The sequence below is a fragment of the Nilaparvata lugens genome, chromosome 10 (assembly GCF_014356525.2).
Source record: "Nilaparvata lugens isolate BPH chromosome 10, ASM1435652v1, whole genome shotgun sequence".
In the NCBI taxonomy this organism is placed as follows: Eukaryota; Metazoa; Arthropoda; class Insecta; order Hemiptera; family Delphacidae; genus Nilaparvata; species Nilaparvata lugens.
The window spans coordinates 9,625,995-9,650,198 of record NC_052513.1 but is presented as its reverse complement, the minus strand read 5'-3'; the positions used below and the strand labels follow the sequence as shown (position 1 = coordinate 9,650,198).

The 24,204-nt window shown below is 35.9% G+C and overlaps 1 protein-coding gene across 2 annotated transcripts in view; it reads left to right on the top strand.

The window, feature by feature from the left end:
- The window catches only part of LOC111061824 (titin homolog), a 111,080-nt gene that overhangs the window by 39,998 nt on the left and 46,878 nt on the right, over positions 1–24,204 (top strand). For both annotated transcript variants that reach the window (XM_039436244.1, XM_039436243.1), the window contains exon 2: positions 20,081–20,211. The gene's annotated coding sequence lies outside the window, so the exon portion shown is untranslated. The remainder of the gene's footprint in view (positions 1–20,080; positions 20,212–24,204) is intronic.

Below are 24,204 nucleotides of genomic sequence, written 5' to 3'. Positions count from 1 at the left end.
AATCTTTCCCCCTCTTCGCGTCTCACCCACAACATCCAAATCACCATCATGATAATTTTGTACTTCATGTTTTTATGTGCATATAATATCCCTGTTCAAAAACTTCAAACTCCTTTCTAAGTCATTGCTTAGTATAAAGTGGAGTATTGCGTTGTATGAAGTGGAGATATTGCATCGTACAAGAGCAAAGAGAATGTAGAGAGTACGTAGGTATCCCTATTCTCTTTGCTGCATTGCATTGTATAAAGAGGAGTTTACCAAATGGTGGAAAGAACTTTTCAAGTGTTCATGGTAGCCTGTAACACTAGTTGATGATATGATGCCACATCTTTAAACTTCAACAACGATATGCTATTCGATATGGAATGAATAGATTGTTTCATCATATTTTGTTAAATTATTTCATGCTGTAGAAGCGTGGAGTATCAATCGAAAGCTCCACATTTTTTGAAACGAACCTGCTTTTTATAAAACCTAATCTCCAAGTAAAATCTGTTTCAAAATTCAGATGGCTTATCAATTTTAATTTAGATAGCGAATCATGGAGGAACTAAGATCAAATTTGTATTCTTTCAAACAAAGGTTTGAGGTTTTCTCGCTCATGGATCTGTATTGACTACTGCTGTATTCAAATATCCTGTATAATTATTTGACGATGTCCAATAAATTGGTCGAATACCTGTCGACAAAACTGTCACTTGATTCAAACTGAAGGATAGCGCCACTGTTTAGTCCTCCACAAATCAACCCCTCCCCTCACTGAATTCTTAATCGAGATGACCATTCTCTCTCCTTGTCATATCCCATCTATTCTGTCCCACCTGCCACAATATTCTCTTGTCCATTCTATCCTCCTCTGATCAGTCGATTTTCTTTTCATGGTTGCCTTGTTCGCGAATCGACGTGTGTGTTCCGAAGCACCGGACAACAGCCTCTAGCGGACGCCATTTTGTCTGCTTTTGGCTCATCTGTAACGGCCTTCCTCACAGCGAACAATGGGATGAGAGAGTGAACCAGGAAGAAGAAGAAGGAGAAGTGGAAGAAGACAGCACTTTGATATCACAACATCGCGTCAACATTATTAGCTTCCGGCTATCGTAGCCCGACCAATAAAAAATATGTTGATGCTATTTTTGTCCACAGATAAATCAATGAGATGGCTATTATATTACTGGACAACATAGTGAACCGTTAGGAATAATAATTATTTTGAAACTGCATTCTCTAAATTTTCCTAGACTATTGGCCGTAACTATGGACGATTCTTGGTCAAGAAAGATTGGCTTCGATAAACAGCCAAGGAAATTTCAGTTGCCTTGAAGCCAGCTACTAGTATCAATTTTGATACGATCGTGATATGATTCGCTGGACAACCAACGTGTGCTTGGTTGAGAACACTCTCAACAATCGATTACATAATCTAATAAAAATGTTGACTGTCTGCTTGAGTTTAAAACAGCGAATAATCTCAAGCACACTAGTTAATCTGATGCTGGATTAAACTAAACGAGATCAATTTGAATCCTGAGCCTGAGATTTGGGAAAAAACGTGAAACTTCTGCGTATCATAACTTCTGCTCTCATAAAACTTTTTGTCAAAGTGTTTTCAATTTCGATAAACGTTATCATTGGAGGGTAAAAGGAATCCAACTACTAATAGACTACTAGTAGGACTCTCAATTTAATTTCCAAGAAGTTTACTTTGGATTCAATCTAACGTGATTAACCAATAATTAAACTCTTCTCTATTTTTTGATTTGCAATGAATTTTTACTATTTTTTATCTATCAAAATGTTTTCAACGACATATTTCTGTTACAGGTACCGTACTATGAGACGCTAAACTTTGTGAAACCAAGAAATTGATAATCTCCAGTAAAAAAGTCAGTATTGCATACATTTGAATATGGAACTGTAATTATTTTCATTAGTACTCCATACTCTTCCCTGTAAGGACTTGCATGATCGTATCGAATAAACAGAGCGGTTCCATACATTTTGTTTCTCAAGTTATTAAGGCTACTCGTATGAACGGAATAATATGAAAACTGAACCCCAAGAATCTTGAATTGAATCAACAATTTTGATATGACTGCTATAGCTTTATTTGTTGGAGAAAAATGTTCAATCTGAGAAGAGGATTAGTTTGTCAGAGAGTTGTATCAACAGCAACATCAACAATAATCGATAATTTGGATTTTCGTTTAATAATAATAATTATCAATTACAATAATATAATCATTGATTGTACAGATTATGATAATGGCTGGGAAACAGCATCTTGTATGATATGAACAATATTCTTGTAGGAGAGAACAGGAATTCATACTTCACAGTGTAGTATACAATTGCATCAAGAAATTTATAGGCGCCAGGCGAGCGATAAATTCCAGGGAATTGTGGGGAAGTCTTGAAGATCAATGAACTTGATAAGATGATCGGAAGAAAGCCGATACAGATTCAGCAGTGGACGGTGCAAGAATTTCAAGCATTCTCGAGAGCGGAGGGTAGTTTTCGTGCCTGACTGACACCATCGGGAAATATATACTTACTTCCTTCGAGATTTTTCCTTTTTCATGGCTCGCAAGCATGCGAGGCATTCGAGAACGCGCGACAATTCTGACAAGTCCGTAATTAAGTGGCAAGATGCAATTTTACCGCTATTTCCTACCTCTGCGTCTTGAAGAGAAAGGAAGAGGAGAGATAAAAAGTGTCCCGGGTAAATAATAAATAAATTGAAGGAACCAGTCTTGAAGGTGATGACCTTCAGAAGCTTCCACAAAGTGCAATAATCCCGGGAACACAAGGAAGACTCTTCGGCCAAGTTAATTGTAATTGTGGACGCGTCCGCTGCGCTCAGGACTCAGGACAGAGACGCCAACATAAACTCACCAACTCCAGCTGCTGCTGGCCAGGAGCTGATGACATCCTATTAAAAAATAGCCGACAATGCCACGGTTGACGACGTCCAGTCCCTTCGCCTTCCTGCAGGCTGCTTCATAATATACCGGCCGCTGACGCTTCCTTAATAAGTATGAGTCGGCTTCAGGACCAGCAGGCGGAATGATGAACCAGGAAGAATGCAATGGATGTATGCAGAAATAGTATTGGGGAAGAAATATGAAATGGATGAAATTGACAAAAATCTAGTAAAATGAAGAAGGATGAGGAAAGAGAAAGAAGAAAAGAGAGAAAGAAGAAAAGAAAGGAAGAAGAAGAGAATGGAGAGAAGGAAGAAATGAAGGGAGAGGTATGAAGAAAGAGAAGTGGAAAGAGAAGGACAGAAGGAGAGGGAAAAATGGAGGGAAAATGGAAAGAAGAAGGTGAAAAGGAGGAAGTACTAAATGGATAGAGAAGGGAAGAAAGGATAGTGATAGAAGGAGAAGGGAAAATGGAAGAAAGAAAGTAAGAAGGATGAAGCAATCAGTAAATACAGAAGGAATGGAAGAATAGTGAAAGAGAGAAAAACAGGCTTAAAAGGGTTTGGGAATTGGACGATGATAGTGGAATTCACAAGTGGAAAATTTCTGTTCAATGCCAACGAACCTTATATCAAAACAAATTACAATACCATGTCACTGAGTATGAGATGAAGTTTTGATATTCCGAGTACTGAAACTCAATATCAGAATATCACTGGTTTGAGACTTAGTTAAGTACTCTCCGAGTAGCTTACTCAACAAAGTTTCAAACAAGTAATACTTTGATATTGCGTTTGATTGATTTGAATAATATTTTGCACTACACATTGAAGTAATCTTTCCAATAATGTCATCATTTTTACATAGAAATAGTTTCACTCCACCATCTGTTTCCGTCTCATTCTGTCAATTACCACCTTCTTTACCAATTTTTCTAGCAGACTGCATGCATCTCCTTTCTTTCTCTAATTCTTCCCTATCAAGAGGTTTGCCAACTACTTGTATCAGACTAACACAAGTACGATAGTAAAGTCAAAGTCATCAACTTGACAACGGTATACTGGTAAGTGCCTCTTAGCACACAATAAAGTTTCCTCTCCTCTTACATTCCCAACAGGCTCTCATTCTTCTCCTCTCACCCCTTTTCTTTCTGTCTTCCTTAAATTTTGAATCCTCCACTCCATAACCTCTTTCTTCTTCCGTTTTTGCACCTTTCCGTGTCCTCACTGGTCTAAATAACTCGTTTTATTACGCTGGACAGTTTTTATTGCCAGTATAACTGTTCAGTACGAATTAAAGTTTGTAATAAAGTTATGCAGATACTTAAGTCAAAAGCAAGGTGGATAACGTGATACGAGTTTCCACCACAAACTGTGCCACTCTTAATTAGAAATTATTGATACATTCCGCGCATCGAATGAGAATCAAATCAATATTGATAATTTACAAAATTGAAGATCATATTTAAGGCAAAATGGAGAACAGTAATACGCAATAGATAATGTATCATTTTATTCGTTTATTGAACTTGTTTCGTTCATTTCCTGTGTAACTTTACGATACTATTAAATCCACAGAGCTTCATAAATATTTTAATTAGGCACCTGGTTTCCAACACTTCTTGTTCATGATCTTTTGTCGATTAATCGGGTGAGAAGTACTCTTGAAGGGGCGTCTGCTTATTAGCCAGACAATTAGAACCCAGGGTTTATGAGTTCGGAACACCTTCAACGTTGGATCCTTTCTTATTTCTGAAGGCGTAATAGCATAGTAGTATATTATTATCCCTGATATAATAGTGTAATTCCTCCTCTAGGATAGAGAATTTATCCTCCTCTAGCTGATCAGTCTATTTATTTACAAAACGGTGAATATATTTTGACAGGAGAGAGTCCAGGTAAACTATAGATATAAAGGGCGTACAGATTTACGAACGTGCGAACATGAGCAATTCACTTTTAATCAGCTGATGCCAAGCTTTTTATATCTGTATCTTACCGTTTCTGCAAAAATACAGATATAATCAGCTGATTAAAAGTGAATTGCTCATGTGTTCGCGGCGCGTAAATCTGTACGCACCTTAAGGGTATTAATTTCACTCGACCTCTCTCATCAACCATGCACAATCCTAGCGTTTATGTGTGTTATTATGCTCAGTCTGAAGATCTGAATTTGCCAAAACGAACTGACAAATAATGAATTATAAATTCAATTGATAATTTTTGAAGTTATTAGAATAAGAAGTTATTAAAATAATCATTGACATTATTGAGTTATTGCTGAGCTACGATATCGAGTTCTTATCTTGTAATCGATGCGAACAGATATTGTAAACATTATTATCTGTCATTCTTGTTTATAACTGTGTTTTTGTACTATCTATGTTGCCCTTGATGAATCATAGTAGAAAATACCGTATTGGGATCAAAAACCTCTATTCACTTCCCTGAGACCTCAGACAGGTGGATTACAAAAGGGTAGTCGACCTGTGCCCTGTGTCTTGGCTTCAACTTGCCGGAATGAAAGAGGATAGAGGATTGATGGCTGATTGCACCCATCCATTCTCTGTTATTTTTTACGCGACACAGACTGGTCTGTCCTTATCAGGTGGTGGAATTCCGCAGTTGCTGACAGCTTGCTCACTCGCCCCGCGCTTTATTCCAGTCAAGTTGTGACGATTTCTTCATCCATTCACCGTAGCAATGATTTCAAACTACCACATTTTTGTTTAATAACTGGTTACCAGCTCCAGCTTTATAATCGGAACTAGATCATTTCACAGATTGAACCAACTTTTCATTGTGATGACCAGTACTAATAGTTGAATCAGCTCAACCTATCCAAATCTAATTCAATTGTCCTTTATGGAAAAACTTATTCTTGCTCAACTTATTCAAATTTAAAAGAGATGGAGATGCTTCTAGACAGCTAGGAGATTGAAATAGTTAACAAATCACTTCGATAAATATCTAGAACTTTTAAAAATCAATACAATACAGCACATACATAGCACATAAACAGATAATATATTATAGCACATATAAAGCTCCCGATAATATCTGTGTAATGTATGTTTTTGGGAAGTCCCAATTTTCTGAAACCCCACGCACATAAATTCGAGCGATTCGTGTTTCAACTGCAAGCTGCATTGCCAAATCAGATTACTCAGATGGGAGGAAACGAAAGTGATTTGTTGACCTTGGAAGCTGCAATGGGCTGCAACCCACGTTTTTGAACATCTATCTCGCGACTACGCGTTGGTGTCAGTGAATCTTTGGCTGCCAAAGAAAGTGAGAAACAATGCTTTGAGAGAAAGAGAGAGAGAGAGAGCGAGAGGCGTAAAAACACTGTCGATTTCTTCAGCCGAAACTGAAAAGTTTTGACCGGGTCGTCAGCACATAGTACATGATTAGACACACCCAAACACCGCTGGACCGTATCGCAGGTCTTAGCACGTTCCCATGCCAAACCAAGACGCGCATCTTACACGTTTTTCTTTCTCTCAAAAATACTTTCCGATCAAGTTCACCTGAAAAACAAGTCATGCCTCGTTTCGTTTGCAAACAATGGTCTCTATGCTTATTATAAATGATTGAAAAAACTAAGCAAGCTACCGAAAAAGCTGAGAGTTCTCACAGACCGGATATGATTTGATGCTCTTGCTTTTGATATTTCTAGCTTGCACAGAAATAAATACTACAGCTATGTGGTAAGCCAGAACTGATCTAGAATACGGAAGCATTTGTTTTTGGTACGACTATCCATCGCTAAAAAATGGCAATAACTCATCAAGAAAGTTTGGTAGACAAACTATCACTTCATACAAAACTATATCTAAATTTTGAGGAGTAAGATCTAAAATTGATCAAATTGATGTATGATAAACTGGAAGACAATAATAGATATCAACCAAACTAGGCTTTCGCAGAAATACTCAAATCTTGACCTCCCAATACATTCTGTGGAAACATCTTATCATAACTTCACATGACAGTAGAAAACATTCTGAATTCACTCAAACCCCTCAATCGATGATCCTAAATTGTCTGGGAAATTTCGAAATCAGTAAGGAGTTCGTTTGGTGATTTACAAGGGGTTTTTGAAGAGTATAATTTTGGGGGAGATCATTATAAATGTATTGTGTAACGTAATACAATGACGCGAAAATCGAAAGTGAATTTTTTTATTATTTGCGGGCGGAATAGCTGAGAGAGTGTGAATGTGGGACGGAGAGGCAGACACCCCATGGAGTCCATATTATAGTAAGATTCACTTCAAAGTGTCAGCATTGGTCAGAAGGGGAAGTATTGATGTTATTTGTTGGGAATGCTGACATTATGAGATAAATCTCACTATAGTCAGTATCGGTTGAATGGGGGAGTTTTAATGGTATTTGTAATGTATACTGACAGTATGAAGTGGATCTTATGATGGAAAGTGAATCGTGGGCGGACTTAGATGCTTTACTGGCCCAGATAAATCAAGCGGCGCTTCTTGGAAGCACAAAGACCGATCGGATTTCTGCAAATTATGTGTGCCCCTCAAAATGTCAAGAATTCCCCAACAGAAACTTTTTTGCCTCACCTTAACCGCACCCCTCACGTCCGTCCACCCGACCTTCGACTAATGTCCAAAAGCTGCCGTTTAGATTTGTCAAAATAGAATAAAACATTGGACTGGATTGTACTCGAGTTTGGCAAAAACGCTGTAAGACTCACATGATCTTGAATCGAACATGAAATAAACAGACTCAGGAAATTTCCAAGTGGCAACAGCCATTTCTTGTTGGAACTCACAAGGGTGGAGTTGAAATAACTTTTGCTCAATAAAAGGCCATCAATCAAATCTTGCGTTATTATTCCGATTACATACTCCAGGGACCTTCAATTTTCAAGGAGTGGATGTTTTTAACAAACGCTCCTTCATATTGTAGCTATGGGGTAAAGCTGAAGCAGTTTCTGGAGCTCATATATGTATAATGAAAACAATCCAGAGTAGATAGAGAGAAATATATTCCTGCAATAGGTTGAAAAATTTAACATAAAACCAATTTTTGTTTACTGAATAGAACAGAGTTCTTATTATCAAATTCCTGCAATAGGTTGAAAAATTTAACATAAAACCAATTTTTGTTTACAGAATAGAACAGAGTACTTATTATCAAATTCAAGAGAACTATCGAGAAGTAAATCCACATCAGTTACGTTTTTAAATCATCCACTAAATCACTGTAAGGAAATGACTCAAATTTTGGAGTATTTTGGAGAGACAATAGACAAATAGACAATGAAGTATGAGCTATATCACAAAATAATTGAAAGGTGACTAGATTGACAATGGTGTAATAACCGAAACCGGTCTTTCTAAGTATCAATAAATATGTGGTTTTTGAAAATTTCTTAGTCTTTTTCATTAAATATGACTATTATATTATGAATGGATGAATTATTTAAATTGAATTGACATACTGTAATAAATTAATCACAGTTTAATTATTATTATTTTGCAATTTCATTCCTACTAATTGAGCACTCAAATTAAAAGAACAATATCAAGTTCATAGGCATATCAAACAGTGTGAACATGTCCAAACGACAATAAATTTGGAGGAACTCAGGGAAGATGAAACATGCTCGATTAAATCAACTAAGCCAAATTTGCCAAGCATTGTTGGTATCTTGGTGAATGTTCTTCCGGACAGTGATTCACATAATCACTTGTAAATAATCATTGTGAAGAGTTTAATTGGTTGGCAAGAGCAGGGCAAAAACAACTCACCTCACATTGCATGGTGTCCTCTCATCTCACCATAGAGCTGAACTGCTACCTCAATAGCAAGGAACGTGATGGTGTCCAGCAACAAGTCACTGGGTTATGATGGTTTTAAAACCTCCGTTATTTCGCTCGTTCTGAAAGCTCTAAAGCACCTTTCCTAAGCACTAAAATCCAACCGACAATGTTCCGAATTCCGCAGTCATCGCAACGTCATCAGATAATAATATTATGAGGACTTGCTAATATCACGTTACAACATAGTTAAATCTTATGTGTTTGTTGCAACTATAACATAATTTAATTCCTCGGCTGTGAAGTGTCACGTTGGTTAGAGGTTCCAATCTTGAGTTGGAATCAAATGATATTTTTCAATTTTATTTTGATGCTTATCATTTTACTTTATCACTGTGTGGAATATATTACATTGTAGGAGGAAGTGATCACACTAGAAAAACCTGTAATCTGAACAGATAGCCCACCGGTTGCAAAGCCAATTGAAAAATAATCCAAATCTTACTTGAATTCTTGCAATGTGAGTTGGCATAACTTTCTTATAGACAATTTAGCATGTTTAAAATCGAATCGGGATTAAAATGATCACTCGATTTCCTATTATTTCCAATTATAATATCAATAATAAATCAATCAACATTATGATTACCACATCAAATCATCGTGAAGAATTATGCTCCTAATTTGATTTGGTCTAGTCTCATGTTCTGGTGCAGCACACTAGCCAATAATTTATAAGTCTTCTAGCTTCGGTGGGATTAGTGAGATTATAATCCGATACTATTAAACGAGCAACTTCTGTTTATATGTTCAGATGTTTAGTTTTTTAGATGTTTGGATGTTTAGATGTTAAGATGTTTATTGTTTGCATTTCACCGGATCTCGAGAACGGCTCTAACGATTCTCACGAAATTCGAAACATAGTAGGTTTATAATATAAAGATTCGATTGCATTAGGTCTCATCCCTGGGAAAACTCGCTGAAGGACATTAAAAGGATAATTATTATTCATCCTTGGAAAAACAGCTGATAATAATTATTTCGTCGTCTGTTGGTGATGGAAGTGAGTGAGCGAGTTCATGTGTGTGGGACTGTGTCAAAATTATGACTCAGCTGTTGAACTTTTGTAATCATTCAATCAGGTACTTAGTGCCGGTTGCAAAAAAGCCGGATTATTTTCAATCCTGATAAATTCCAGTATATCCATCTTTTTGAAATTGTCTTCTCCGATATGGTTCACGTGAAGTTGAACAGGATTACAATTTAACCGGCTTTTGTGCAACTGGGCCTTTGTGAGGGGAATTTTTGCATTCCTCTGGGAATTAATCTCAATTAACTTTGATTAGATAGAACATTTCTGTATGAATATTATTATAATTTCTTCTTTCGTAAAAACATTTTTATGCTTTTGTACTCCAGAGCGAAGCTCGGTCCCCGATATTTATTCTTATTGAGCGGGCGGTTTAATATTTTTGCGCCGGTTATCTCAATCGGCGATATCTTTTGTCATCAGAGCAACAAAATTATTGCTCTTTTAAGACACAAGAATTCACTATCAAAATTATCCTTGACTACAATTCAATGTGTTCGTTTTATAGAGATGGATCAGCTTTTGTGCTTTAGGGGCCGTCCCTTAACGAAATTCATAAATTAACTACATTGTCTGGCCTCTAATCTTAATGTATTTATCAACAATGGTGATACAATGAGTTATCAGTTAAATTAATAAATAGATTTTTCAACTAACAAAATCCCAACTCTTATTCTTTCTTCCAACCCTTTTCTTTTTCTGCTCTCCTCACATCAGCTGTCTGTTCTGCCTCTTGTCATATCTCAAAGTATTCCTTCATTGCACTATCTTCATATCCCGATCTCGATCGTGACGGGCCATCATCTCTATTCGTTCGCGAATCGTGCAGATAGATCTTTCTCAGCTCCATATGAGTTTAATCCTCCGATTACAGCGAGCATGATTATATTATTCGAAGTAGCAGAGCCATGATGATTTCTAATCAATGACATCTTGCAGGTTCAAGCATTATGATCATTGATGATCATGCATTACCAACATTGATGATCGAAGATGTTATTGCTTGAACCTTATCGATGAATGATGATTCCATGATCAGAACTTAACATACAATCGGAGATTAGCACGAGGTATGAAGTGTTTGGTGGAAGTGTCCAATATATCAGATTATCAACTATTTTTTTGAAGTGCTGATAGTCGAATGCTTCATGAAAACTAAGATTTATAACTAACTGGTGAGCGAAAAGTCAAAACACTCGAGTGGAATTCTCACTTGGAATAATAGAAAGATGGTGAAAGAAGAGCATATCGGAGGTATTCATTATATATAATATTTCATGAGTTGTGTTTACAGAAGATTATGGAAATTATGGAAGGGTCTAATGTTGCAAGAGCTCCAACTCCTATTGTTGTTCTATTTCCATTCTGTTTTGTTCCTGTAATTGTGAATCTCTTGTAGAACATTTTCCTAATCAAACCAAGAAAACTTCCAGCAAGATGATGAATCATCAAAATACATAACTCTAACAATTAAATCTTTTTGAATTCCTCTATGACATCTCAATAGGAAAAATGACTCACAACAGCTTATTAACAGCGATTCCAAATCAGTTTATCCCCATTTTTTCTATTGAATGAGTCAGTAGACGATAACTCGTATTGTTCAATAGAAGAAATCGTTTTCCGGTAGTATCATCTTCAATTATAAACTTACCGAAAAAATGTTCACAAAAAATTCCTCACCAATAACAAATTTCGCAATAAATCAAAACAGGATAAGTCGGAGGAGGAGTTCTCTGCGACTGGTCTTCTAGACCGCCCAAATTTATTTCCAGTGTGTGTGTCAAGGTCACATTTCGTCATCCTCTGGTTTCTTACCTAGCTGCATCGTTTCCTATTTTGATAAAACGATTGGACAATGAAATATTTTTCTAGAAATTCCGGTTCATACAATGCCGTCAACAGTAATAATTATACACAATGTTATGATTTCCACTAATTATAAAAAGTGATCGTAAATATTTCTGAAATATTAATCTGTGAATAGATATGGGTTTGAATATTCAATTAGTCCATTGTAATTATTCCATACTCAATGGTCTTTCTCTCTTCCTTATCTTTATGAATCAGCTTTTGATGCTTCCAAACATTAATCCAATGCGACCATAAATGTCACTGTAATGTTTTTAAATATTAATTTATTTATTAAACGATTTTAGATTACAGTGTACACCACCAGTATACTATAATATATACTGTATAGTATTTATATCTAGTGACCACCAAATACAAATTTGCAAAGTACTTAAATTATTATGGACACTGGATATATTGGAGGATGATCTAAGCCATGTTTTTCAGTATAAATCCATGAACCAAGAGTTCAGGTTCTCTGCTATCTGTGATATTAGTCTAATCCACATTACTATATTAGGATGTTACTATCTTAAAGTAGTAAATGTAGTCTAATCCAAATGTAGTAAAACCTAGTGTTGAATCGAAATTTGCATCTGTAAGATCAATAGAATGAGAAATATACACTGAACTTTCGAAACTTTCCAACCTTACTTGTATTATTGCTAGACATTAAACGGAAATTAAGAAATTACAAATGAATGGGAGCTCTATGACTGAGTAGTCAAATATTTTTCTTTGACCTGACAGTTCATTGATTGCTCCTGTTCATTACACACATTCATTTTCCAATACGGTATACCCTTACCGAGACTATTCCTGCTAAACTATTAATTCTATTCAAATAAGGGCATCCATTTATTGATTAAATATGTATATTCCATCTTCATTCAACTGCGATCACCTTTCAATGATCCAACATAAATTCTGTACTTGAGTACATCGATGCCATTAAAGTGGTATAGCTATAATCTATATTGATTCTGTTCCAATCTGGCTACCATCTGTTTCCTGAAACATATTTTCAACTTTTTATCCGAGAAATGCTAATTTATCACCACCCTTGCATTGGCACAACATGCGCTCCTGTTCCTGAATACATGCATTCCATTACAGCGATATCCTCCATTACCGGCCATTACGTTAATGTTGGGACAGCCACGGTGACGCTGTACCTTTTTGGCGAGGGCCCCGCAGCAAGTGCCGTGCTTGTAATCTGCCGGGGCTCCTCCCACAACTTCTATAGATAAACCTAGGAGTGTATCCTAGATAAACCTAGGAGTTCTCTAGAAGTGCGACCACCGGGTGTTGCCAGGGTGTGGGCGAGGAAAGTTCTTATCTCGGAACCCTCTTCTATGGCACCGCGACTACATATATACCTTATGTATATGTAGTTGCAGTGTAAATTTATGTTGTGAACTTGAACTTTAGTCTGGTTACCCCGCCGACTTCCCCGCCATACGGCATAGCGTGTGATCGCCCGCGGGGCATTATCCGCAGTCGTGATGCGGTGTCATGCGATGCGCCTAAACGATCTAGAAGGCAGCGACCAGCCACAGCCACCACCATCACTGACTCCACTTTGCGTTGCTAACCATTTCTCCTCTTCACTTACCATTTACACTCTCGCCAATAGCTTGGCCAAATGTTTTTTGGATTCATTATTGTTTATATTACGTGGTATCTTTAAATCTTTTACAAGATTTACATCCCATCTAAATGTTTATTGGAAATCGAAATAATTCATTTTCCCCAAGATAATTCAAAATGGATTGAAAAAATTAAAAATTATTCTCTCTAACATCCATTCTGTTTATTTTATTGAAAGAATTATAATATGATAATTCATTTCAATCCTGGCTCGTTCATTCATTCATTGACAATATAGCATAGTATATTGACTCACAATCTATCTAAATACTCAATCAAAATCAAAACAATTTATTTTACCCTGAATAATCTTCGAGTATGTAGTAGAAAAATACAAAGAACAATTCGATAATGATCATAACCATTTATATTGATCAATTCAATTTGAATCGATCATTTCAAGTTTAATTTATAATTTAACAATTTATAATGATCATAATACGACATGAGAATAGCTCATGTGTGATTAAGGTTTTTTTAAAACAATAATTTTGTATTTGCAGAAAAAAATTGTTCTTGTAAAGGCATTTAGCGTTTGGTATGGAGCCTGAATCGAACTATGATGACTATTTTGATTGAAGGAGGATTATTACAACGAAATAAGTAAGTGTCAATGATCAATAATAAGAAGAATGATGATAGTGATAAGGGTCATATGGATTAATGTTACTATACCCGTTTGAAACAGACTTCTACTTTCACATAAATATTGGCTTTTTTTAGCTTAGTGAGAGTATTAATTCTATTTCTCATCATTTGTTTGATAATAGCTCAAAATAAACCTCTGAAGAACGTATTTTACAACAGTTCTAACCCTAACCCTAAGCATTAGGAACTTTCTTATAGATCGAGAATGTTGAAAACGAGAAACATAATCGTGAGTTCAACATGTAGCCTATTATAACTTGAAGCATGCAACAAATTATGCTACAGTAACTGGAACCTAGTCTACAATGAACGAGATTACATGTGTGATGTGAAGCGCCATATTGGGTTTACAACTTAGACTGAAGCCAGACTTAATTAGAGACAACTTGAAATGATCTCCAATTTGATTCGGAAGAATGAATGTGACCACTACTCATACAGGGCTATTCATATTAAACAACAACATTTGTTCAATAATGTCTGGGATGTTACTGTTTGGAGAGTATTACGGGCATTTGATATCAGACCATCTGCGACTGGGTCTTATAAGGCACCACCTTATAAGGCGTCCGCTGGAATATACAAGACAAGTCTCACAGACGTAACTACCCTTCGCGCACAATTTACAGTTGAATTTTGTTTCAAGTGCAAGAAGGAGTGCACCTACAGGTACCGCATTCACAATCAGGTTGACATGACTAACGGGATAGATCCAGGATATATAGACCCACTCGGCTGGGAAGTAAGTGGTGCTTTTCTGTAAATGGAGTAGGCTAGACTGTACACATGATCTTCGTGATGGAGATGGCTGCTTTCTGGATTGGTTGGGAACGATGTGACTGATGAGAGTTATTGCCCTCCAAGAATATACAAGAATAAAAGTCAAAACACGGGTTTTAAATTTCTACAATAACAAATGAAGTAATCTATATAATATGGACCATAGTAAACTGCTTAGTTTTGAGGAGAATTGTTGATAGCCATTGTTACTTCTGAAAATATCTATTGATATTATGCTCGTTATTAATATTTATTAATCTTCGATTCAATTGGTGATGATAAATCTCTAATTTGACGTTTACTCTTCCACAATAAATTGGAGTGAATTTTCCATCCAGTATAGTGAAACTTTCCTATCTGATCCAGTTCCTGTCTTGATGGGAATGATAAGTTGTTTTTGACGATTTTTCCAGTTAAGCCCCGCACACACACACCGATTTTTGCTCGTACGGTATTTTGCCGTCTTTATAAATTCTATTAGATTAAAGAGATTATTTCAAACAGATGATGTTTGTCAAGTTCCGTTTGATTTGGTAGAATTCATAACGACGGCAAAATATCTTACGAACAAAAATCGATGTGTGTGTGTGCTGGGCTTTAGAGGTTAAAACAGCACTGTTTCATGTGGGTGCTTGAAAGTTATACTATAATATTAACAAACAGCATTTCATTGCTTTGCTATTTATGTGGTCTAACAATTTGACTCCTAGTTTTACGGTTCGAGGGTGGTTAAAGTTGAAGGAAGCCAACTGCCCATGCTTGACTGCTATAAGAATAGATTGTAATTCTCAATTATGTGATTTCAGCTTGCTAGGCTGGTTGACAAAGATATCTGGAAGAGCTTACCTGGTTGGCTAGTTGGCTAAATGTTATTGTTATGCATAGTAGTGGCTTGATGATAGATCGGTCCAGGGATCAACTAGTGAGACCCTGACACATCAGGGATGACCACAGATGGAGGCTGAGACGTCATTGAAGCTCTTGATCGAGGAGTCTAAAGAATGTTGAAAGTGTATAACGATATTTTTTCTTCTAAGGGTTCTCAATTCATAGGTGGCTGTTAATAATAATTGGAATATTCAGGGGGACGCGTGGTTGGTTTGGGAGGGGGGGGAGGATTTGTCACCTCTGGTACACATTGTTAAATATTTGGTCATAGTGAATTATTGGTTATGTTACGGACAGCAAGATGCTTCACTTGATTCTCAATAATGATACTCTGCTCTGGAAACTGGATAAATTTTGTAAGTTACACATGGATTAAGTAGTAAGCCAATCTTCAGAGCAATATTTCATGGTTGTGACAACTGTCTGTCAATGAATGCTTTTGATTATGCAGGTGACAAAATTATTGCTTGTTTTGGTACTAATCTCTAACATCCTGTCATGAAGTTAATAGCACACAAGATTCACATTAGTCTCTCCAAACATTGTGCATTGAACACCGTTTCAGGCTCAATCATCAAAGTTCATTGGCCAATTTTGATCAATCTTCCAGGATTGATTAGCCATTCATTGCCGTTGAACTGCAATTTTAAAGCTGATTAGTCCACTTGGTCTCTCATCAAGATATTAAAATTGGCATAAGAAATGGTTGCTCGTCCTCAATTTTGCAAATTGATGGTAGTCATCAATTTCCTGATAATATGTTAGCGGACCAACTAACAACTTTATCAAATTTGAAGTGAATTTTTACTGGCGTGTCATAATTATTATCTGGAATCACGAAATTCTAATCTTTATTATAATGTCGACAACCTAGTCATCGAGTAGCGAGACAAGAAATTTCTTGTAGTAGCTTAATCAAATGTCCTGTAGTATCAAAGAAAGGTGAACTCTGAGATTCATATATGAGTTTCAATGGGAATATTTAATACGTCAAAACGTCACAGTGTATTACTTAGTGTTATTATTATTAGTAGTATTTCAAAGATTTAAAAATTATTATTTGTTTTGTAATATTCCAATGATTGCATTTTGGCATTTCTTGAAAAAATGGGATTTTTGAGATTTTTTTTATTAGTATAGTTTTTTGTTTTGTTTTAATGTAATAATGAAATATCAAATAATGATTATTTTGAATTTGAGCTAGCAATTTGAAACGAACAACTTTGAAATGAGAACTAATGAGTTAATACGAGTGACACATATACATTTCCACCTTTTCAATTCCCGCATATCACTACAGAATGAATCTTGATGATCTCTGATATCTTCACCACAGCTTCTAACAGCTCAATATATTATGAATTTCTTATCAAATTCTACGACACGATGCAGATAAAAGAACAGATGTGCTAACTAGCACGTGATAACAAGAATTTTATCAGCAAAAGCCCAATGATGCAGCAGAGAGTTCTCGGAATGATTTGCTACTCGTATGTGGCTGTCGCCAAGTGATGACATGAACTCGGAAATGAAACTAGTTTTAAACTGTGTTTGTTTTCTTTCAGTTTTGTGTGAAACCAGTTCTGCTGTCACCCTGGCTTCCAGTGCAACGGTCCAAGCTTTGTTGAAATACGAATACGACTCCTTGTAACACTGACCTAGTTTTTATCTGTGTTTGATGACTCTTAAGCTAAAATTTTCACTGCTTGAATCATCCCAATGACAATGATTCAAGTTATCAAAATTTTTTTTGTCACATGATGTTGAAATATTTGTTAGGATCTTGTGATTTTTCAGCTCATCCTTATTCATAGTTGAAAACTTCTGCATAATTCATTTCATGTAACATTTTATTACATAAATGTGAACATTTCCATATAATAACGTCCATACAATATATTTAACAAATGACAGTAACCGAGACTGTAATCGAGAACAACTATTACCGATTACTGGATGAAAACTTCTTGCTGTTTGTATCAAAACAGAACTATAATGTGTCTTATATTCATCATCTGCGGGCCTATATGTGGCGTTTATATTTGTATTGTGGAAGGAAAATTAATTGGATCACAGAAATATAAAATGAGAAAGAGGAAGTGTTGGTGTTACCTAGTGGCTTATAGCTAAAAAAAATGAATAGAGGTTGATTGCTGAATTGAAAATTGGAGAAGGCTGTGGCAAATTTTAACAAAGCAAGTGTCACTTTAGCTTACACTAGTCTTCATTGGAAGACATTTTGATTTGCCAATGTCGTCTATTGAACTACATCTTTGTGAATTGACTAATAATAGAATACTCATTCCAAAATAAACATAATTTCAGTATCTTGATTGAAATCTAAATAAAGAATTGCAAATTGAAGCTGGAAAAATGCTGGGAATGAATTTCTTATATATTCATGAATCACTTTTTCCATAAGAATCAAATCTTTCACTTTTATCTTGTGAATATTATGAAGTTTCAATTTTTATTAAAAAATTTGGTTCCCACTTCGTGTGCTTATTCATTGTCTCTACCAGCAGTAATTGAAAATATCACATGCTGAGTAGTTGCTCTCAACTACAACCCAGTAGGCAAGAGAAAGACCGAGGGCGTCCAAGAAAAAGATGAACTGATATGTGGTTCGGAACAGGCAGAGATGGTTAAACCCTAAAAGGTAGAAGAAGGAAAAGAAGAAGCATACGTTTTTGTGGAACTCATCTACAAGTAAATGCGTATTTGAAGTTATAGACACATTTGTATCATTATGATGGAGATTTTATATTCAATTAAATCTCAATAGATGGGAGTAATAACTGGATAATGATAAAAAAAGTTTAAGAAATTCTTCCAAAGAAACATATTTGAATGGAAGCAGATCATAAACTTCGCAACTATAAGAAAATATCACTGAAGTTCAAATTGGAAAAGCTGCAAGTTAGGTTCAATGACCCCTACAATAGTAAATAAACCATAGCTGATTGGAATAACATTATACTCAATCCATAAGTTAGGAGAAAATTAATTCTGCCTTAGAATCTAACATTTTATGACCAATTAACTGCTTGGTTTACGATGTAATCAACTTTGAATGAATATTATGGTGAAATGAAGGTAAAAAATGTGTGTAGAAAGGTGGAATTTGGATGTAATAGAGAGATAGAGAAGGGGAAGGGGGAAGATTGGAAGATCACTGTGAGTGTTAGGATTAACGGAATATTAGCTGAGGTGAGGGCATGCGTTATAGTAAGTCATTAATTCGACCTTAACCAATTAAAAGAGCACGCTTGCTTGCAGGCTCACTTACACACAAGCCAGAGAAAGAGCAGAACAATATAAAAAAGAGAGGGGAATAGAAAGGGTGAAGATAATGCGAACGGTTCTTGAGCATAGAAGAAACTTGAATGTTGAAAATAAAACTAAAAAGTTCGTCAGTTCCAGTTCCACTTTAAAAAACGGCCAGCATCCCTACCACAATTTATTCCTGGTACAGATAATTAATTTCAGATTGCGATCTGGCGAATTCATGCATGTAAATTATGGGTGAGCTTCTTATGGTGGTCAGGACCTCGCTTATCATTTTTTTGTTTGGCTGGTCGTTTGCACCAAAATACGGCGGCAAGAATGCCGCGATGCCGATCGGGCGACTCTTCTTCCTGCCAAGGCACTCACATAACGGTCAGACTCCTTTCCCGTTCGCTCTCCAAAGCAAACTACTCACGTTACTGCTTGTTCTTCTATAAACTTGATAGAGAGCCGAATCATGTATGGAGCCAATAAACCATTAAGAGCTGGTTATTCAATAAAACAAATTGGTGACAACCATCTACCCAGAAGAGGTTCCGTTCTCGGCGCCATAACTCTGCCCATAGTTTTCCCACCGGATTCAATAATTGTGATTCTTATGGAGATTTTCAGGAGTCTTCGATGATCATGAGATAAAGTCTTCAGTGGATTTTCTTCTAAGTGAATGATTGCATGTGATGATGTTGAAAACAAAGTTAGAATCATTACTAGAAGAAGGGAATCAAGAAGAATCAGGTAGTCAGGTTGTGTCTTCAATTCAATAATTCTTTAATGGTTCCACGATAGATAAAACACAAATTCAAATATTTTTGTAAGCAACCATGTATAATTTATCTGTAGCATTGAGAGTCTCAATTATAAAAGAATATTAATCTATTATTCATATTTAATAATCCTTCATCATACTGAATTATTTACCTTGCTGTCAGAAACACATCTGATTGCTCAGATAAGATGAACGCTATACCCTGATTACTTTTCTCCTAGATATTACAGTTGAGATATAGTGCAGTGAGGTTAGTGATCTAACAATAATCCTCAAATTGATTTTTTCTTCCACTTGACAATTTTACATCAGCTCTTTCACAATGAAATTTTTGTCGATGTAGTGCTTATTAGTTTATTGATTGGTTCTTATCTATGTTTTATGAGAGCATGTTTTCAATTGTTACAGATTGCAGTGGAGAACCATTCACTATTGAAAGGAAAATCGAGGGAAGAAACCCTCCACATGATTTGCCAAGAACGATCCAAATTCCACTGTAACTGACCAAGGACCTCAAATTCAAGTGGACGTCCCCCAAGGTGAGTGTCTTTCAAAAATATGATACTTTCTTGTTGTTGCGAACAAACTCCATTCTCAATGAGAGAGGCGTGTGTTTTTGATCTCAATATGGATTCTGAATCAAGGTGTTGAGGATTTTCAGGGAAATTCAATATCATTGTTTGCATTATTCTAAATGAGGAGGGTGATGAAGCTCCATTCAGAAGATCAGAGGACAGTGGTTGACATGCTCATGGAGGGAGATAGTCAAAACTTCAACAAAATTCTATGCTTTTCACTCTACAATAAATTTATGAATGTCTCAAAATATCACTGACAAAGTACACATCATCTCTTTCTTGCAGTACTCTATTGCAGTATTCTTGCCCCTCTCTCTCAGTACTCTACTTCTCCATCTCCCTGTTTTTACTTTATGTTCACATGACACTGCAAGGAATTCAAGGAAGTGTAGGATCCTAGGGGTCAGCAAGATTTGAAGTTGAAAAGAATAGAGGAATTTTACTAATAATAATTCATTATCACTTAATCACGCTGTCATTTCAGTTTTTGGTATTTTCAGCGCTATCAGAAAGCTGAGACGTTTCAGCTAGGCAGCTTTTATGCTTTAAAAATAGACTACAGGTTGTAATGGGCTAGGAGAACGTAGATGAAGAAACAAGAGAAGAAATGTTAAAAACCGTTCTGTTAGTAATTCGAAGAGTGTTGTGTGTTTGTGTGTGGTGTGCACGCGGAAATGCAGACTGATGACAGAAGAAGAAAAATGATAGTGTGGTGGATAAGTATAAGAAGAGAGGATAAATATAAAAATATAGACAGTGTTGGGAAGAGCCCTTGTGGAACCTGTTCTTCCCATCGGAGAACTAAGCTATCCATCCATCCACTAAAAATATAACCGTTATTCGTATTCCTAGTAAAATACATAAAAACAACGGGCGAGTCAATTAGATATTCCAAACTACAAATTTGGACAGGCTGTATTTGGAGTTGTCAGGATGTACAGAAAGATGAGAGATAGGTCGTTCTAGCTGTTGTTAATACCATGTGTTGTTGACCCAAGTGTGTGTTGCATGTACACGGATGGCGTTAAAAAATCACATAGCTTTTTGCTCGTCGTTCATAATCCAAGATTTCTGACCAGTTTCATGCAAGCAGTCATTAGAGAGGAAGATGATAACCCTCTCTGATCATTAAAGTCCGGTAGCTGAGAGACTCTTCAGACAGTCGATCATCTTCCATACAAAAACAGCCTCTAATAAGTTTTTTTAATTCCTAACCGACCCGATGTAGGAACGGTCATCGTCCAAATCGAATTAGCCAAAACACTGTTATCGCGTTTTTATGGCTTCTCGTATGCACAATGTTCGAGAAAAGAGTCGGAGTGAATGTTCGCCATTAAGATAAAAATAGAACCGAACAGACCGGACACGGCTGTCGATAAAATTGATTGAACAGGCAGGTAACAGGAGCTTCATTTGAATAATTAAGTTGTCTCAACAGCATCCCGATCCTTCTTCAACGGACAGTGATAGTGATAGCTATAAAAAAACTAGCTGAAAATGAAGTCAGAAATATTTACTGTTGAGTCAAATGCTACCGCTTCATTAAGACTACCAGATTTTGTGTCAAACACATAATAGGTTTGATAAATGATCTGGTTCATTTGTTAAAGGTTACAACAATCAATTTATCCATCTGATTGATAATTTAACAGTCGTATGCAAATATTATAGCATCCTGACTCTTGACATGTTGTGAAGAACATGAAAGAACGCCGTAATATTTGTAAAATAATTCAGTCCGTAAAAACGCCGTGAAATAATTAAATTTATTTACAATCCAATTATCTCTCACATTCATCTCCTGATATAATCTCTTTAAGATTAATTTGAGTTATCCAAACAGATTTTTGAAAATAATTGATTACATCTTATAGTTTATTGATATTATTGAGACAATTTCAAAATAAGTCTTGAAGATAGAGAAGAAGAAAATATTGATTACTCTCCAATTGCTGGTATGGAAATGAGCGTTCACAAACAATCATCAGAAATATATCCAACTTTGATGATTTCTATGCATAATCGATGTATTATTGAAATTCCCAATTGGAAAAGTATCTTCGAATAGTTTTACGAAGTGATAGGTAAATAATAAATAAATGTGAACAATCTAGAATTTTGTTACTTTTCTCTTACAATGTAGAAAAATAAATATTTGTAACTGGTAAACAGAATTTTTTTAAGGTGACGCCACTCATCTCCGGCAATTTTTTCTCTAATTTTATGTGTGTAACGGCCGTTCTACATCCTCCGGATACAAAATAAAATGCAGCAAGTAATTTAGCCAAGCGATTAGTCTTGAACTTGCACCTTGGGGCCACAGACGTTGACTAGTTCTGGTTGAGATTGAACAAAAGCAGTGTGACATAGTTACAGGTTATTTGTCACTTTGGCCGGAAATACGGATGCAAGAAGGTTAGCATGTCCATCCTAATTGTCTCTTGCTGTTTGTTATATTTGTCTGCGGACAATTTTTTCGAGTGGAGGGAAACGGGAAAAAGCACTAGACATATTATTTGGTTGATGAACTTTGGTTCTATTTTTAAATGAATAAATCATTTCTTCAGAAACTAATTGAACTGATCATATTCTTCACTTGAGAATCCTTTTCTAATACAGTTTTATCAAGAAAAAATGAAATTTCATGCAATTCACCAACATTTATAAGTAATTGCTTTACAAATACTTTCACTAGAATTCAACTCTGTAAAAAAAAAATAAGAACACAATGTTATTATGTCAAATTACTATTTTGATCAAACATTCTCCAATAATTCTCTTATTGTTTATATCATTATTGATCTTTCTGTTTGAAGAATAACCTGAAACTAAATTGAAAGTTCTGGTTCTCACAATCAGCCTTCAGGGATAAATGCTTTGAGAGAGGAAAGTAATAATTCTGATCAACTCCAATGAAACATTCTACTGGACCAATAAAAATAAATTTTATTCATATGGCAACAAGGAAAACTTGATTGAAGTTCCCATTTATAAAGTCAAATTTCCTTTTGTTGGCACCACACTCAACAGCCCTCATTAAAATATCTTCTTTCTGTGTACTTTCATCAGGCTAATCGGAATGAAGATAACAATCATCTCAATATGGAGGAATTGGGAAGGAGTGAAATGAAATGTCTCCATCAAGAGTGAGGAACTGAGAGTATGGAAGGAAGAAAGACGCGAAATGAAATGACGCGGAATAAAAGGATGATGACAAGAATGGCTAGACATACCACGAAGGAAGGTGATGAGCTGGGTGCATGCAAACTCACGTAGCTCAGAGTGCACTAAGTGCACGAGCGAAAATACTATCACTCACTCGCTCTAACTCCCTCTAACTCTTTCTTTCTCTCATAATCTCTTGCTCACCATCTCTCTCAAGTTCACATTTTCTCCACTTCATTTCCCACTCCCACCATTTCTACTATCATCATTCTCATTCCTTCTAGCCATTCTGTCTCTGTTAATTCCTCACAACAATCAATATCTTCTTTCTTCTTTCAACGTATTTTTCTCACTCGTTCTTTGTCACAGGCAAATTAGTGGAAGGGCGTAAGATGTGTGATGTGCACACTAGACGCGATAAGAGGTTGAACTGTATTGCATTTAAGATAGATAAGTGATGTATGATTAAATTTCAGCTTAGATCATACAACATTTCTCTGTTCATTTGAATAACAATTGAATTAAAAGAAGTCGGGAAGAGATGGGTTGGAAGAAGCAGGAAAGATAATCACGATGGTAGAGAAGATGATAAAGGAAGGAGCTGGGGATTAAGAGAAACTGGAGGAAGGAATGACTGAGATAAGAGGAAGAGGAGAAATGAAAAAGGGAAGGATAAGGGGAGAATTGTAAGAGGAGGAGAAAATTTGAGTAAGGCTGTAAGCATAGAAATGGGAGATCTGAAAATGAAGAGAATAATCACGTGATTTTGAGAGATAATTTTCGTAGAAG